Genomic DNA, 14,792 nt, shown 5'->3' on the forward strand with positions numbered 1-14,792 from the left:
GGTTCGGCTGATTCGCCGAATTCGCGGAAAAAATTCGCTTCGAGCCGAATATATTCGCTACGAATTTAACTTATAAAAAGGGTGTTTCTAGGCTTCAGAGAGCCTTTATATTAGTGCAGAACACTGTACCTTTAATTTAAATGCCCTTGGAGTCTGCTGGGGAAGAGAAATAATACTGTCAGTCAGTATGACATGCAGATGAGTGCCGTCGATCTTAGAATCACCGCACACTTCACTCACTTGGGCAGTCATGGGGCCAAAACCAGAGTGTGGAGCCACAGTGTGGCGGTGGAGGCAGCAGCAATGGGAGGCCATACAGCACCCTATGACAAAATGGAACCCACCAGCAGTGTGAGGAGACCTGAAAGTGGCACATGGCAGAGTGTGGCGATGGAGACAGCAGCAATGGGAGGCCGTACAGGGACCCATGACACACTCTGGACCTGGCAGCAGCATGAGGAGGCGGTACAGGGGCCCATGGCAGATTACGGGCCTGGCAGCAGCATGAGGAGGCGGTACAGGGGCCCATGGCAGAGTGGCGGAGCGTAAGCAGCTAAAATTGAAGGCCATACAGAGGCCTATGTTAAAAAGTCCCCCCAGCAGCAGCGTGGGGAGACGACTATCAAGAGTCCAATGGCAGAGTGGCGGAGCAGAAGCAGCTTCAATTGAAGGCCATACACAGGCCTAGGTGAAAAAGCGGAAGCCGTCAGCAGCGTGAGCAGACGACAGAGACACGTGGCGCAGGGTGGCGGTGGATGCAGCAGTATTCGGAAGCCAAACACAGGCCTCTGTTAAAAAGCGGAAGCCGTCAGCAGCGTGAGCAGACGACAGAGGCACATGGCGCAGGGTGGCGGTGGAGGCAGCAGCAATGGAAGGCCATACAGCACCCTATCACAAAATGGAACCCACCAACAGTGTAAGGAGACCTGAAAGTGGCACATGGCGCAGGGTGGCGGTGGAGGCAGCAGTATTCGGAAGCCATACACAGGCCTAGGTTAAAAAGCGGAAGCCGTCAGCAGCGTGAGCAGACGACAGAGACACATGGCGCAGGGTGGCGGTGGATGCAGCAGCATTCGGAAGCCAAACACAGGCCTCGGTTAAAAAGCGGAAGCCGTCAGCAGCGTGAGCAGACGACAGAGGCACATGGCGCAGGGTGGCGGTGTAGGCAGCAGCAATGGAAGGCCATACAGCACCCTATCACAAAATGGAACCCACCAACAGTGTAAGGAGACCTGAAAGTGGCACATGGCGCAGGGTGGCGGTGGAGGCAGCAGTATTCGGAAGCCATACACAGGCCTAGGTTAAAAAGCGGAAGCCGTCAGCAGCGTGAGCAAACGACAGAGGCACATGGCGCAGGGTGGCGGTGGAGGCAGCAGTTTTCGGAAGCCATACACAGGCCTAGGTTAAAAAGCGGAAGCCGTCAGCAGCGTGAGCAGACGACAGAGACACATGGCGCAGGGTGGCGGTGGATGCAGCAGTATTCGGAAGCCAAACACAGGCCTCGGTTAAAAAGTGGAAGCCGTCAGCAGCGTGAGCAGACGACAGAGGCACATGGCGCAGGGTGGCGGTGTAGGCAGCAGCAATGGAAGACCATACAGCACCCTATCACAAAATGGAACCCACCAACAGTGTAAGGAGACCTGAAAGTGGCACATGGCGCAGGGTGGCGGTGGAGGCAGCAGTATTCGGAAGCCATACACAGGCCTAGGTTAAAAAGCGGAAGCCGTCAGCAGCGTGAGCAGACGACAGAGACACATGGCGCAGGGTGGCGGTGGATGCAGCAGTATTCGGAAGCCAAACACAGGCCTCGGTTAAAAAGTGGAAGCCGTCAGCAGCGTAAGCAGACGACAGAGGCACATGGCGCAGGGTGGCGGTGGAGGCAGCAGCAATGGAAGGCCATACAGCACCCTATCACAAAATGGAACCCACCAACAGTGTAAGGAGACCTGAAAGTGGCACATGGCGCAGGGTGGCGGTGGAGGCAGCAGTATTCGGAAGCCATACACAGGCCTAGGTTAAAAAGCGGAAGCCGTGAGCAGACGACAGAGACACATGGCGCAGGGTGGCGGTGGATGCAGCAGTATTCGGAAGCCAAACACAGGCCTCGGTTAAAAAGCGGAAGCCGTCAGCAGCGTGAGCAGACGACAGAGGCACATGGCGCAGGGTGGCGGTGTAGGCAGCAGCAATGGAAGGCCATACAGCACCCTATCACAAAATGGAACCCACCAACAGTGTAAGGAGACCTGAAAGTGGCACACGGCGCAGGGTGGCGGTGGAGGGAGCAGTATTCGGAAGCCATACACAGGCCTAGGTTAAAAAGCGGAAGCCGTCAGCAGCGTGAGCAGACGACAGAGACACATGGCGCAGGGTGGCGGTGGATGCAGCAGTATTCGGAAGCCAAACACAGGCCTCGGTTAAAAAGCGGAAGCCGTCAGCAGCGTGAGCAGACGACAGAGGCACATGGCGCAGGGTGGCGGTGTAGGCAGCAGCAATGGAAGGCCATACAGCACCCTATCACAAAATGGAACCCACCAACAGTGTAAGGAGACCTGAAAGTGGCACATGGCGCAGGTTGGCGGTGGAGGCAGCAGTATTCGGAAGCCATACACAGGCCTAGGTTAAAAAGCGGAAGCCGTCAGCAGCGTGAGCAGACGACAGAGACACATGGCGCAGGGTGGCGGTGGATGCAGCAGTATTCGGAAGCCATACACAGGCCTCGGTTAAAAAGCGGAAGCCGTCAGCAGCGTGAGCAGACGACAGAGACACATGGCGCAGGGTGGCGGTGGATGCAGCAGTATTCGGGAGCCAAACACAGGCCTCGGTTAAAAAGCGGAAGCCGTCAGCAGCGTGAGCAGACGACATAGACACATGGCGCAGGGTGGCGGTGGATGCAGCAGTATTTGGAAGCCAAACACAGGCCTCGGTTAAAAAGTGGAAGCCGTCAGCAGCGTGAGCAGACGACAGAGACACATGGCGCAGGGTGGCGGTGGATGCAGCAGTATTCGGAAGCCAAACACAGGCTTCGGTTAAAAAACGGAAGCCGTCAGCAGCGTGAGCAGACGACAGAGGCACATGGCGCAGGGTGGCGGTGGAGGCAGCAGTATTTGGAAGCCATACACAGGCCTAGGTTTAAAACTGGAACCCAGCAGCGTGAGCAGACGACAAAGACACACATGGCAGAGGATGGATCTGGCAGCAGTATGAGAAGGCGGTACAGGGGCCCGTGGCACAGTGTGGTGATGGGGGCTACAGCAACTGGATGCCAGAAAGTGGCCGATAGGGCTATATACTGCATGGAATTATAAAGTTGTAAAGACAGCGGCCTATAAGGCTATACACACTATAACAATCATGACTTGATTGACCATTGGCCTATAAGGCTATACACAGCATGAATATCATGACTTATTCTGAGAGTGGTTTGGAAGGCTATATACAAAAAGTAATTCATGAGCTGTCCGGACAGCGGACAATAAGTACATATATACAAATCAATTCATCAGCTGTCCAGCCAGCGGCCTCAAAGGCGACACATATAGAAAGCAATTCATGAGCTGTTCAGACAGGGGCCTCTAAGGCGACAGATATACAAAGCAATTCCCGAGGTGTTCAGGGAGCGGCCTGAACGGCTAGGTTATTAGGTCAGTTGTGTCAGGAACTGGTGGTTTGAAATCCAGACTAATCCACGCCTGATTCATTTTTACAAACGTGAGTCTCTCCACACTTTGGGTGGACAGTCCTGTCCTCCGCGGAGTTACAATACCTCCTGCCGCACTAAACACGCGCTCAGATGCCACGCTACTGGCCGGGCATGACAGCCTTTCAAGGGCAAATTCAGCTAGTCTGGGCCAAAGGTCAAGTTTCGTTGCCCAGTAGTCAAGGGGATTGTCTACCTCGGTTGGCAGGGTGCTGTCCAAGTAGGCCCAAGCCTGTTGTTTGAGGTCCTGCTCCAGGTCCACCTGATGCTGCTGCTGCTGCGGCTGGTTAGTAGTTTCCTCACTGCGCTGGTGAAGAAAGCTACTCATCATCGACTGCAGACTGAGGCAGCCGCTGCTGGTGGAGCTGCCACTGCTCCTACCACCCCACCCCTCCCCTGCTGCCATGGCAGCGGAACGCGAGCGCACAGGGCCCACAGTGTCTGAGGATGGACGTTGGCGCAGAAAGGCAGAGACCAACTGACTACATAGGTGGTTTTTATAGTACTTTATTTTGGCCTCCCTCTCAGCAGGTGTGAAAAAGGCCACCATTTTTGAACGGTAGCGAGGGTCCAACAAGGTGGACAGCCAAAAGTCATCCCTCTGTCTGATGGTTATTATTCGGCTGTCGCTACGCAAGCAACCGAGCATGCTATGGGCTATTTGTGCCAAGGAATGCGAGGGACTCCCTGCCTCCATCTCCACAGCATACTGCCACGGTGCGTCTGGGTCCTCTGTCTCCTCCTCCTCCTCTACCAGATGCTCCTGCTCCTCCACTCCTGTCCGCTGAGTGGATAAACCACCCATTTCACTCAATAATTCCTGAGCACCAATGTCCTCCTCTACCTCCTCCTCTTCTTCCTGTCCTGCCCCCACAGGGGTCATGTGGCGTTGAGATCTGTGCGCCACGTCTACCGCACCCTGACCAGCCATTGTTAACAGCATTTGTTCCAGGACGTGCAACAGAGGAATGACGTCGTTCATCCCATAGTCCTGCCGACTCACGAATAGCGTGGCCTCCTCAAAGGGCCTGAGCAAGCGGCAGGTGTCACGCATGAGCTGCCAATGGCTGACATCTAAGTTACACAGGGGAGTACCTTTATCCGCTTGTAACATCAGGAAATCGGTGATGGCCTTTCGCTGTTTGTAAAGGCGGTCTAACATATGTAGGGTTGAATTCCACCTTGTTGCAACGTCGCAGATCAGGCGATGCTGTGGAATTCCGTTCTGCCGCTGCAGCTCAAGGAGGGTGTGCTTTGCGGTGTAGGAATGGCTGAAATGCATGCAAAGTTTACGTGACATTTTAAGGATGTCTTGCAGTGGGATGGTGGATTTTAGGAACCGCTTGACAACCAGATTGAACACGTGAGCCATGCATGGCGCATGGCACAACCTTCCTTGACGCAGAGCAGACATCATGTTCTTTCCGTTGTCGGTCAACATGGTTCCGATTTTCAGTTTGCGCGGAGACAGCCATCTGTCGATTTCTCTGTTCATTACACTGAGAAGTTCCTCCCCTGTGTGACTACGTTCGCCAAGGCATACCAGGTGCAGCACAGCGTGACACCGTTGCGCCCTGCACATGTGATATGCCGGTCGGGTAATGGGACTTGGCACGGGGGTGGTGGCTGAGGACACGGCGGAAGAAGAGGTGGTAGAGGCGGACATCTTTGCTGGACCAAGGACGTGCAAACGTGGAGGCAAAAGCGGCGTGACCTGTCCAAGTTGCTGGTGCGGCTGTGCCGGCACCACGTTCACCCAGTGGGCCGTAAATGACATGTACTGTCCCTGACCGTAGTTACAGCTCCACACGTCGGCGCTGCCGTGCGCTTTGGCAGAGACCGACATGCTCAAAGACTGGCCCACCATCTCTTCTACATGTGAATGCAGGGCTGGCACTGCCTTTTTGGCGAAGAAATGCCGGCCTGGCACTCTCCACCGCGGCTCGGCACAAGCCATCATTTCTCGGAAAGGTGCTGAGTCCACCACTTGGAAAGGGAGGGACTGCAGCACCAGCAACTTGGACAGGAGGACGTTCAGCTTCTGCACCGTCGGGTGCGTGCTCGCAAACTGTTGTCTCTTGGAAACGGATTCCAAGAAAGACTGCTGATGGAATCCGTGAAGAGGAGTAGCAGGAGAAGGAGCATCTGAACGAGCGGAAGATGCCAACGAGCGACAACTCCCCTCAGCAGAGGTGTTGGAGCCTTGACTGGCTGATAGAGGGCGATTGACGTCGGGTGACGGAGCAAGTAACGGAGCGGGTGATGGAGCGGGGGCTGGGGCAGGCAGAACCGCCATATCTTTATCACGGTTTTCCCAGGCCACCGAATGGCGACGCTGCATATGCTGACGCAACGCTGTAGTCCCAACATTGGCCCCCTGGCCACGCTTGACTTTCTGGCCACATAGTCGACATACCGCTACGTTTACTTCCTCGGGCGTCTTGACGAAAAATTGCCACACCGCCGAGTAGGAAACTTTGCCCCCGCTACTCCTTACTGGCTGACTGCTACTTCCTCCGTGCACACTGGCACCACTACTGGCCGTGGTGGTAGGCTGCAGTGGAGCTGGTGCTCTACTCCGTGGCCGTTTGGCTCCACTGACACTGCTGCGACCCTGCTGCCTCCTGGGCAACCCACCGACTGTTTTGCTCGCTGGCAAGCTGGCACCCTCTTCTCCTGATGATGCGGAAGCAATAGCCTGATGACGACGAGGCTGCCAAGTGCGATCAGCCTCATCATCATCAATTAGGGTCTCTGCGTCACTACTAGCCCCCTCGGCTGCATGTGGGTCAGGAGACAGATCTGTCTCTAGACTGGCTACCGAGCCACTCTCCTCGCCAGTACTTCTTCGCCTGGCTGCTGAAGAGGCGGATGTCTCCCCCCGTTCCTGACCACCCTCTGTTAGCTCTTCCTCACTGTACAGTGGGGCTGAGCCCACAGCATGCGATACTTCGCTTGGTGAGGGAACACCAAAGGACAGGGGCAGGTCGAGGACACGTGATTTCAGTGGGCTTGCTCCCGGGCCATGCCAACTAACGGTTGTGTCTGACGTACCCACCGACCGTTGGCTGTAGGTGTCAGAGGTGACCTGGGAAGAGGAAGACGACCGAGTCAACCAATCGATGACGGCAGGGTTGTCGGTGGAGACACGACCGCTGGATGACACCGGGAGCACTGGCCTCTGGCTGCGACTAGTGCTGCCTCGACCCCTTCCTCTGCTGCCACGTCTGCTCGCTCCTGAAACATTGCCTCCTCTGCCACTCCTCTGCGTGTTGTCTGACATACTCTTTAATTCAATAAGCACCCCAAAAATAAAACCGGATTTAACTCTTTGAACGTACAATAGTGGTTGTGAAGCAGAAAGTCAGTTTATTTAGCACAATCGGTCAATTGCAGCTTCCCGTTGGCTGGAAACTGTACGTTTATGTCACTGGAATGCACTAATCACCCAAAAAATATTACCGCCAGCCGGCGTGTAAATGGATCTAACTCTGTGAACGTACAATAGTGGTTGTGAAGCAGAAAGTCCGTTTATTTAGCACAATCGGTCAATTGCAGCTTGCCGTTGGCTGGAAACTGTACGTTTATGTCACTGGAATGCACTAATCACCCAAAAAATATTACCGCCACCCGGCGTGTATATGGATTTAACTCTTTGAACGTACAATAGTGGTTGTGAAGCAGAAAGTCAGTTTATTTAGCACAATCGGTCAATTGCAGCTTGCCGTTGGCTGGAAACTGTACGTTTATGTCACTGGAATGCACTAATCACCCAAAAAATATTACCGCCACCCGGCGTGTAAATGGATCTAACTCTGTGAACGTACAATAGTGGTTGTGAAGCAGAAAGTCAGTTTATTGTACACAATCGGTCAATTGCAGCTTGCCGTTGGCTGTAAACTGTACGTTTCTGTCACTGGAATGCACTAATCACCCAAAAAATATTACCGCCAGCCGGCGTGTAAATGGATCTAACTCTTTGAACGTACAATAGTGGTTGTGAAGCAGAAAGTCAGTTTATTGTACACAATCGGTCAATTGCAGCTTGCCGTTGGCTGGAAACTGTACGTTTATGTCACTGGAATGCACTAATCACCCAAAAAATATTACCGCCACCCGGCGTGTATATGGATTTAACTCTTTGAACGTACAATAGTGGTTGTGAAGCAGAAAGTCAGTTTATTGTACACAATCGGTCAATTGCAGCTTGCCGTTGGCTGGAAACTGTACGTTTATGTCACTGGAATGCACTAATCACCCAAAAAATATTACCGCCACCCGGCGTGTATATGGATTTAACTCTTTGAACGTACAATAGTGGTTGTGAAGCAGAAAGTCAGTTTATTGTACACAATCGGTCAATTGCAGCTTGCCGTTGGCTGGAAACTGTACGTTTATGTCACTGGAATGCACTAATCACCCAAAAAATATTACCACCACCCTGCGTGTATATGGATTTAACTCTTTGAACGTACAATAGTGGTTGTGAAGCAGAAAGTCAGTTTATTTAGCACAATCGGTCAATTGCAGCTTGCCGTTGGCTGGAAACTGTACGTTTATGTCACTGGAATGCACTAATCACCCAAAAAATATTACCGCCACCCGGCGTGTATATGGATTTAACTCTTTGAACGTACAATAGTGGTTGTGAAGCAGAAAGTCAGTTTATTGTACACAATCGGTCAATTGCAGCTTGCCGTTGGCTGGAAACTGTACGTTTATGTCACTGGAATGCACTAATCACCCAAAAAATATTACCGCCACCCGGCGTGTAAATGGATCTAACTCTGTGAACGTACAATAGTGGTTGTGAAGCAGAAAGTCAGTTTATTTAGCACAATCGGTCAATTGCAGCTTGCCGTTGGCTGGAAACTGTACGTTTATGTCACTGGAATGCACTAATCACCCAAAAAATATTACCGCCACCCGGCGTGTATATGGATTTAACTCTTTGAACGTACAATAGTGGTTGTGAAGCAGAAAGTCAGTTTATTGTACACAATCGGTCAATTGCAGCTTGCCGTTGGCTGTAAACTGTACGTTTCTGTCACTGGAATGCACTAATCACCCAAAAAATATTACCGCCACCCGGCGTGTAAATGGATCTAACTCTTTGAACGTACAATAGTGGTTGTGAAGCAGAAAGTCAGTTTATTTAGCACAATCGGTCAATTGCAGCTTGCCGTTGGCTGGAAACTGTATGTTTATGTCACTGGAATGCACTAATCACCCAAAAAATATTACCGCCACCCGGCGTGTAAATGGATCTAACTCTTTGAACGTACAATAGTGGTTGTGAAGCAGAAAGTCAGTTTATTGTACACAATCGGTCAATTGCAGCTTGCCGTTGGCTGGAAACTGTACGTTTCTGTCACTGGAATGCACTAATCACCCAAAAAATATTACCGCCAGCCGGCGTGTAAATGGATTTAACTCTTTGAACGTACAATAGTGGTTGTGAAGCAGAAAGTCAGTTTATTTTGCACAATCGGCAAACTGCAGCACCAACTGTGCACGACAGCCACCAAAAAAAAAAAGGGTGTATGTCACTTTAAATTTTCGATTCTTTGATAGCTGTGGCCCTAAGTAACGATTCTGTGTCCCTGAGTAACGATTCTGTGTCCCTGAGTAACGATTCTGTGTCCCTGAGTAACGATTCTGTGTCCCTGAGTAACGATTCTGTGGCCCTAAAGTCTCTGTGGCCCTAACTCTGTCCCTTAATACACACAGGTCTGTCTCTCTTGAATGACCGGAGGCTAATGGAGAATTCTAAGATGGCCGCGATTTATAGCTCCACCATTACACAGTGCTGGCTGGCTGGCTGCTGATTGGCTAATGTGATCACATGTCATGATTCATGACTCATGAATGCATTATGGGTCAGCGCGCCTTGTCTGCGCGCCTTCCCAGAGATCCCCGCCCCATCTTCTTTGTCCATTTTCTCCTGTCGCCACACATGTCGCCGCCATTTTTGGGAAAATTCGATTCGTGCATCCGAAGTTTGCTAATCTTCGGATTCGTCGCGAATAGAATTTTTCCAAATCTTCGGAACGAATTCCACTTCGTCATGTTCGATTCGCTCATCTCTAGTACTGATGTTAAAATGGGAGACGTCTTTCACTTACTCTTCTTAGGCCTGACAGCCTAATTTGTACTTCCCCAGCAGGGGGTCTCTCTGAAGTCAAGGACTGGGCATGGACCTATACTAGAGCCAACATTTTGTGTAGTTCATATTTTGGCTCATAACTTTTCCTATGCACAAGTGACATTCCACCCGCGGGTAGATTATTATGCAAACACGTCTGAGGATTGATTAGATATGAATTATGAAATTATACACTAAACGGTTCACGAGATCTATTTTCTATGTATTCGAGACAAGACGAGTGACCTATCAAATTGTTCGTCTTCTCTTAGCCAATCTGACGATATGTCTGGTTTTTAAGATTCCAAGATATGAGACATAGGGGAAAAATTGATTTTTAAAAGTGTTAGCTGGTCCCACCTTCCTTGGAATGTCTTGAACTCCAGGGAAAGCTTGCCTTATCTTATACGAGGTGTTTACATTTTACAGGTTCTTCAGACAGCTAGGCCTCAGCTCCCTTGGGGACTTTATAGCTCCTAGCCCCCTGCTGGGCCCTGGCTTCCTGTGAAACTCCTAACACACATACACACTGGCCAAATGTCGCTGTGACTCTCAGAAAGGGAGGGGGAGAATGAGAGGGAAATATGTGTGTCAGGATGGTTAACCCCTTTGCCAAGATGGAGGTTGAAGCCAAAATGGCTGAACCGCGTCCATCTCTGTGTGTACACTGTTACACATGTGACCACAGGTTCAGTCTGTATCAGGTGGTCACTTCAACAAGAGGAGGGGCAGAGAAGAAAGGATCAAACAGCCTTTTTACACAATGTAGAGGATTAACCCCTTAGGTTATACAGTGAGTATAACAAGCATGCTTTACTGTATATACATGCTGATTTTACGGTTGTGGGTTTAGTAACACTTTAAGGACAGGAAGGCAGCTGGGTTTAGTTAAACCATATTCTAGTGTAGTCACAAAATGTTATGACTGGACTGGGAGATATTTAAGTCTTATGACATAAAGGTCACTGAAATATTTCCAAAAATTACAGATATTCTTCCACTTCAGAAAAGAGCTGAGGTCCAATTTAGGAATGTCCTTGTGCAGCTGTTAAAATTTCCCATCACTGCAGCCCAATGAGGGATAATGTGTCACAAGATGGATCCTTTTACTAGGTTAACCTTATTTTGTAAAGTTTTTAAATACCAAACCTGTCATACTTGGGTAAGTAGGTGGTATGGTTTTGCACAAAGCTTCCTAGAGCCTCCTCTTCTGAGGTCCCTTGCAAGGCAGCCATGTGGAGCTCACCAAACACATTTATTAAACATTCTAAGCTTGATGTGTTGTCACTGTCATTTTGGGAAACGTTTTTCTTTTACTTGTTTCCAAAAGTAAACTATTTCTGGTCTATGTGTTGTTCATTTTATTTCCCTCCCTTGTGGAAATTAGGTATTGCTAGTTACACCCCGACGTATGCTTTCATTAGGAGACCCAGGAATATGGACAACTGATATCAGATAATTACCATAATTTTCCTCTTACACAAAGGCCTCACTAATGTGATATTTTAATCAGCAGGCTTTGTTCAATATATTTTTGCATTGTTGAAAACTACTGAAGTACACATTTTCTGTTTTATTGCTATTTATTCCCAAGATGAACTTTTCATTCAGTGCCCCATTGGGGAAATCCCTACAATTTAAAGGACTCCCTTGAACCCCCCCCCCCCCCCCGGTCACCAAAACCAGTGACCTCATTTGAAATTTCCCCTCTATTACTGTTCTGGGGACAACCTAAAATTTGGGTTTTACTATCTTTTAATGTCAGTGATAAACAAGACAAACAGAGGGTGAATCTCCCTAACTGGGGCACAGACAACAATACAAACCTGACAGTTGTTTTAATCCTCCTCACCTGTATCCTAAACTAAAAAAGGTTTTCCTTTAGTTTATACTTTAATTAACAACTTGCCTACTGGGCACTTCCTGCCCAGGCCAATTTTCAGCTTTCAGCGCTGTCGCACTTTGACAATTGTGCAGTCATGCAGCACTGTACCAATATGAAAATGTTATAATTTTTTTTCACACAAATCGTTTTCTTTTGGTGATATTTAATCACTACTGGGTGTTTTTTTTTGCTCTATAAACAAAGAGCAAAACATTTGGAAAAAAAATTTTTGTTTCTATTATAACATTTTGCAAACGGGTAATTTTTTTTTCTCCTTCACTGATGAGGCGGCACTGACTGGCGGCACTGCTGGACACTGACTGGCGGCACTGCTGGGGGGCACTTGTTGGCACTGATCATCAGGGCACTGATGATCAGTGCCAATCCGTGTGCTAACAATTGTCGTTTATCAGCAGTACTTTCTTCGCGTTTTGACAGCGTGAGGAAAGTGCAGCCAATAACCGGCAACTGCGTTTAACCAGTGATCTGCTTTGTCAATGGGTACAGCTGATCACGTGGTAAAAGGCAATGTGATTGGCCTCTTACCACATCACATGATCAGCTGTGTCCATAGAACACAGCAATCATGGAGATCGCTGGGTGCACGCCGCTGGAGGCGCGCAGAAGGGTGTGTTCTGGGAGGAAGTCATGTGACACCCTCCCAGAAATGGACAACTGTGTGGTAGCCGTCATTCGGCTATAGTGCAGTTGCCAAGTGGTTAAGTAAATCAACCCCAATGATTTCCATATTTAGCTTTCTTTGCATTACTGTAGAAGGAACTGATCCAAAAAGAGGCAGAGACTACTCAAAATTGGTTATTATATTTTTACATTCCTTAAATACTGCATGCCTGGACCACTACTTAATTACCACATGCATTTAATTATTTCCCTTGGTTTTTACCAAGTGTGAGTATTTTGCGGTAAATACCACAACTGTACAGTGAATTTCAGGATCACATGCAATATTTAGGGAAAATGTGTCTGGACACCTAAAGACTGCATGCAATCTGCTTTAGTGAATGGAGCCCACAATGTGTGGAGCAAAGAAAAAAATATTCTTTGATTCACTGGGATTTGGGGAAAAAAAACTTTGGTGTACTGAAAGATATTATTATTTAGGATTTATATGGTGCCAACAGTTTGCGCAGCACTTTACCAAATGAAGGTAGACATTACAGTTACAATACAATTTGGTACAAGAGGAAACAGAGTGCCCTGCTTGTTAGAGCTTACAATCTAGGACATATTTATAGTATTTTATCAGGCATGGATCGGCTGCTAAATCACCAGTCTTTGTCAACAGCAAAAACAAAACTGGAATCGACATCATAAATTAGGTACAAAGCATAGGTTTATTGTGACATCAATATAAAAGTAATGTAGGCCCTAAGACTGAGGCTCTTATTTGGTTGTATGGTTTTTCCTTACAAACCTCTAAAATTTTACTTGGTATACAGATTTAAAAAGTCTTGGAAGGAAAGGGTGTTCCTACATTCCTAATGTTCCCACATACCCTCGTAATCTATCATCATAAATGTCCCAACCTGCATGACATTGGGAACAACATCTTATGCTGATGCTAAGATCAATAATAGTGCTCAGTGTGGGAAAGCACTTTTAACCAGGAAGAAACGATCCTTGCCTTTTTGACCTTAAGATTAGATTTGTAAAAATTTATGAAGCAACTAAGGATGGGAAAGTAAAAAACTTTAGTGATAGAGGTTTCATAGTCCCTAAATAGTTTCACACAGGATCCCAGTCACAGAACTGGATATTGCCAGAAAAAAAGCTTCTGTAGTGATGTAGTTGCATTGTTTATAACAAAATTTATATACATTAAAAATCCTACAAATCCCCAGACTAACAGCAAACTTGAACAAACTTTTCTTTATATTATTTTTTTGTGGATAACATTTGCAATCCTAATCCTAGATCCTTTTCTACTTGCAGAGATTAACCTTCCACAAAGCTTCTGGTTCTCTAGCTAATTATCTACACCGACCACAGGTTGCTTCTCTTCGTTAAAGGACATCACTAGAAAAATTTTGTTTTACCCTGATGAAGTTTCCCACTGGAATTCCCTTGATCGTGTGGACAGGATGACAACTAGAAGCCTTCAATACAGTATTTTCCTGTACATTCTTTATAAAATGTGAATATGAACCCAGTGTAGTGAATTCCCCACTAACTGTAATATTTTTAAAAATACTATCCTGGAAAGGTCACTTTTTAAATGTAAAGCTTTAATTCAGTTCAGTGTTATTTAAATACCCCATGTTGTCTATTTCCTTCATACCATCCCCTCAATACCTTGTTCATATAAATGTGGTTTGAAGACCTGTAGGTATTGCAGGGTACATAATAACACTCAAATTGTAAAGTCAGCAGTTACAGGACAGAAACTATTAGTTTATAAATTGCAATACACAATTTGTAGTTTAGTAGTGTACAAATGCTCCCTGCAATACTTTGGTGGTAATATACATCCTTTGAGAATCAAAATAGGAGAGCGCTAATGTGATGGATGCAATTTGGAGATCTATTACCCCTCTGCAGTTTCCAAAAATTTTTTTGGATATCTATGGAGGTGATATGTTCCCTTTCATTTTCTAGGTGCTGGCCCCCACTGCCTCCCGGGCAATTGCTGACATCACGGGCATATTAACCTACCAAGCCAGGAATCGCCATCCATGTATGCAAAGGGCCAGGGATAGTAGTGGCATCACTGCCCAAGTGTGGCCACTGGCCTTATTTGAGCAATGAAATTGATCTAAAATAGCCATGGCTGAATTTGGTCAACTATGTCATCACTATCCCTTCCCCTTCCTTTATATAGCTGCTAACTATGGAGAGCTATCATTTGGTGATTAGTCTTGTGCGCTGGCTACTTCAGCTTTTTTCTCTCTGAGCCTGTGGGTGGTGAGCAATGGCCATCTTCATGTATAATGGATCTACAAGTGATTTTTTTTGTTTTTTGTAAATTTTTTTTTTTTTTGTCTTTTTTTAATAAAGAACTTGTGAAACATTTGGGTGTTCTAATTTATAAGTTACATTTTTTTGTG

Source organism: Staurois parvus, unplaced genomic scaffold (assembly GCF_062004578.1).
Source record: "Staurois parvus isolate SC_StPar_1 unplaced genomic scaffold, SC_StPar_1.0 ptg000074l, whole genome shotgun sequence".
NCBI classification, from domain to species: Eukaryota; Metazoa; Chordata; class Amphibia; order Anura; family Ranidae; genus Staurois; species Staurois parvus.